Source organism: Parasteatoda tepidariorum, chromosome 8 (assembly GCF_043381705.1).
Source record: "Parasteatoda tepidariorum isolate YZ-2023 chromosome 8, CAS_Ptep_4.0, whole genome shotgun sequence".
Taxonomy (NCBI): domain Eukaryota; kingdom Metazoa; phylum Arthropoda; class Arachnida; order Araneae; family Theridiidae; genus Parasteatoda; species Parasteatoda tepidariorum.
In genome coordinates, this window is record NC_092211.1 from 5,786,077 (window position 1) to 5,790,971 (window position 4,895).

The window sequence follows — 4,895 nt, forward strand, 5'->3', positions numbered from 1 at the left end:
TTTACTACCACTTTAAATATAGAAATAAAATTTTACGCCAAATACGTAAAAGTTGGCAGGTGCGTATATATATATATAGATAGATAGATAGACAAAAAGGTTAAAAGAAGAGAGAGAGATTAACGAAGAAAATTAAGAAAAATAATACAGCGCATAAACTACAAATACGTAGTACTCATAAAATAAGTTAAAAATATAGAGAAAACATGGAAAAAAATGAAAAATTTAAAAAAATTCTTAAAACTGTTTTTTTAAAAATATTCACAAATTTAAAAAAATTTTTTTAAAAAAATGGAAATAAAATAAAATAAGGAAAGGAAATAATCTTGTCATCAGCTCAAACGATTATATCCGAAGAAAACAGTGCTTTCTAATATTTCATTAATATAGCTAAAGTGAAACATATGGATACAATAGTGTGAAAAACACCAAATAAGTTGAAACGAAAATAGAACTTATTAATGTTCTGTGTAATGTCCTCAGGATGTCCTCAGGAAATAAAATGTAATGTAATGTAATGTAATGTCCTCAGGAAATAAAAATTGCAAAATTAAACAATGATGCAAAAATGGAAAATAAAATCTAAGAAAATACAGAATAAAATTCAGAATATATAAAACGAGTAGTGAATTTTAATGTACTTACACTTACAGGCATTTTTAAAAAATGATTTGAAATGTTTTCGTTACAAGTTTGCCGAAATATTAAAGTAGAAGCTTAAGTACAGGAGATGAAGGGAATCAACTAATAGCGCGTTCTCACTAAAGTACAGAAGAGTTTTTGATTTGTTACCTTGGATTAGCCCGAATCTGGATGTGCGCAAGAATATAATGTTATACAGGATAATGAATAAGTTTGTTTAATAAGTTTGTTTTATAAGGTTAATTTGCTGAATAATATTGTTTAATTTGGATATAATTATTCATCACTCTATACTAATATATTTTTACACTATATGTAAAAAACATTATACTTTTAATTTTAAATATGTTTTTAGATTTATTGATGATTTCATTATCTTTAATTTTCAGAATTATTCAATTTTGTTAAATAATATTTACCCAGAGGAATTTTTCGTAATCATGACGATGATATTAATTTTAATTTCCCGGATTTAAGTATTAAAGAAGAAAAAAATATCTGCATTGTTGATTTATACGATAAAAAATACGTCTTTGAAATATATACGTCTTTAAATACAATTTTTAATCAAATGAATAAAATTAAAAGAATTTGTCATAATGTTTGTTTAATGAAAAAAACAAATAGACGATATCTTCCAGAATTTAATAAAGAACAATGGATATCCTACTAAAGTAATTAAATTTATCTAAAATCGTACAGTATGTAATAATTAAAATTGCTTTGTTAACTAAATTTATATTTTTACCATGTGCAAATCCGTTGCTAAAATTCTTCTAATATGTTATTAAAAAAAATTTTAAAATATTAATTATTTTAGAATAGTTTTTTTTCATGAATTTCTCTAAATTCAACCTTATTAATATTAAAATTTTATAATTTAAATTCCACCGTATTAACTATAGACTTTGAATTATCCAGTATAATATTATAACATTGAGCATTATCCTCATTCAGGTTAATCCAAAGTAACTAACAAATCAAACGCGCTTTTCTGTATTTCAGTGAGAACGCACCATTAGTTGATTCCCTTCATCCTGTACTTAAGCTTCTATTTTCATATTTTGTAATCAAGCAACCTTGTTACAAAAACATTTTTGAGAAATGCCTGTAAGTGTAAGTACATTTGCTACAATTCGCTTTACATATTTCGCTTCTGTGTTTTATTCTGTATTTTCTAGAATTTTTATTTTCCATTTTTGCTTGATTGTTTTATTTTTATTTTACAGTTTCTGCTCAGTAAGTTCGTCCCGCAGTGGACTGATCGTTAAGACACGGTTCCCAGCAGATCACCGAAATCAAGCATCACTGGTTACGGTCAGTGTGCGGGTGGGTGACCACTTGGATCAGTCTACGTAGGGACCGAGGGTGTGCGGCATTGGTCCTCGTTAAACTGTTCTACCGTAAAGTGCTCGACTTCGCGTACAGGTCGTCGGGCTACCGTAGCAGGGGTACCATCCCCTCAGCAGAGGATCAAAATTTTGATGGCATGTCCTTCGATCATCCTCAGGGATGTTTCCCAGACCGTCGCCAATAGCCCATCGTGCACCTCGAGTGCGACGTAAATTAACTACAACAACAGCTCAGTAAGTTCTATTTTCGTTTCAATATTTTTTGAGTGCTCCTCATACAATTGTATTGATATGTTTTGTTTTGGCTATATTAATACAGTATTAGAAAACACTATTTTTTTTCGGATAAAGTCGTGTGAGCTGCTGATGAGATTATATCTTTTCCCTATTTTATTTTTCCATTTTCAGTTTTAATTTTTTTTTTTTTGAATTTGTGAATACTTTTTTAAAAGCATATACTTTCTGTAGTTGCTTTCTTTACAGAGAATTCACTAGGTTTTAGTGAAACAGCCATTTTAAATAGAAAGTGCATAAACACCGTTGTATTTTAAAACATAACGAAATTTTGAAAAGGGAAATGGCTTCTAGATGCATCTTCCGATAAATAATTTAGAATAAGAATTTCGTTTTCATCAATTTCAGTTAGAGGCTACTATACATAAAAACTAAGCAAAATGTATCATTTTTTTAAAAATTTGTCAGCAATTTTATAAAATTTAAAAAGCGAAATAATTCGATTAAATCTATTTTTTTTTATTTTGTCAAACAATATGTCAAATTATGTATCATTACACTTTAAAGTTAAAAACATTTCATCACCATATTACGGTCACTGACCACAGAAATGAATGCCCCTAAGTTAGGTTATGTCCCTGAGTGAAATGTTTTGCTGTAAAGTGTCGTTGACCACAAATTAATACGCTACGTTCGAATAAGTTATCTTAAAAGTAATCGGATTTCAAGCTCTGGGGATTTGTTGGTCGAATTAAAACAAACCTGGTAACAAGAAAAAGTAAGTTAGAGTTGTGTGTTTGTTGTCCTTCGTCACCAATGCAAAAAAGTGCGATAGTAATGCTCTTTGAATCTGGCTGGTATCGAACCCAGGACCGTTGTGTCCAAAGCTGTAACTATTTTGGCAAAGAATGTACAAGCAAGAATAGAAGGCCGGGATAGCCTGGTTGGAAGGGCCCATGTCCAAGAGGTCGTGGGTTCGATACTTGTCGGCTGAAGACTCCCCGTGTAGTAAATGATGACTGATGCATGTTAAATCTGTCGAGTCTCAAAGTCCTCCATGTTCCCACAACAACCCAAACCTCTGGGGGTAGGGGAGAGTGGGGTCAATTGTAACATTTTTTACTTAACTATTTTTAACTAACAAAAAATCCAATATATTATTAGTATTAATTGACAGACGAGTAACGTAGACTATCCTCTACCAGAAAAAAAAATAAATACCGGATTTTAAATGTTATTATATTAGTTATTAACAATTTTTGACAGTCGTGCACTTGTAACAATTGTCCACACTTACGAGGTCAATTGTAACAGTTCATAAATTCAACTAAAACATAGTTAATTATACATATTATCATAGTTGTGATATATTTTTTATTGATCAAAATAGTAGTGATACTTTAGGAGTAAAAATAATAATGAGTGGAGACCTAAAGGGTTAAACTTTTAACTTTAAGGGTTTAAAATTTTTAATTTATGCTGTGAAAGGTGACAAATAAAATAATGCACATGCAACATAATATAAATGATATAGGAAACTATTGGTGGCTCTTAAAGAGTTAAGTAATGGTTTGTAAACATAAGGTTATTTATTTTCAGCTGTTACAATCGTCCCTTTACTTATTGTTACAATCGTCCCCAAGACGCCATTTCAGCTTCATTTGTTAAAAACATTGCTAGTTAATTAACAAAACTAATTCTTTTTTATTGAAATGTTAATTAAGGTGTCCACTTACATATTCGATTAATAATTTTTATTTGTTTAAACAAAATTACTTTGCTACAATATAATATTCTAATACCAAAAAAAGTACTTACGTAGCTTGAAAATATCTTTTGTGATGTAACTCTTTCAAAAGTACATTAAAATGGTTGCCAGTAGGGGTGTACATGTAGATTTATTAAATACACCTTGTGCGCCACCTGGGAACCAAATCCAGAACCCGACACTCGAAATTTTAGCTCTGTTACAATCGTACCCTGTTACAATTGACCCCACTCTCCCCTACTGATCCAGGAGTTTCCTTGTCTTCTGGATGGGTTCAAAATGACAAGGCTACGGATTTGAACATTAATAGTCGTAAACTCAAATATTGGGTCGGCTGTTCAACGACGGTTATAAATTAAAATGAAAACAAGAATTGAGTAATGAAGCTTCATATAGTGGCTGTTGCAATTGTTGTTTGAAACCAAAGAGTAAGAGTAATTTATTTCAATTGGACAAAATGCGTAGTCCGGTTTTGGAAAGGAAATGCATTTAATTTAGTTTAATTTCAGTTAGCTGAAATTATTAATTTAATAAATGCATTTCTTTATTATTTTTTTCACTTCAACTGTATGTGAAAATAATGTTTGCTCAAGAAAAGTAGCAAAATATTCATGAAAATATATTTAATTACACTGGGCTTTTTCTCAACGAAAGAAGCTAGACATGTAAATAAACGGATAAATCTCCGAACTTTTTAGAAATTTACAGGCTTATATGTGTCTGGGACATAAATAATCTATTTTTAATTGATCTTGAGCAAACAATTATGTACTCAATCTTTTTTCAAAAAATAAAAAAACGCTGTGTTTATTTTAATTAAAACACAGACCAGTACTCTCTTTCATTTTTATCGGTGCTGAACTTTAAGAAATACTGAAGTTGAACGGTAATTCTTTATT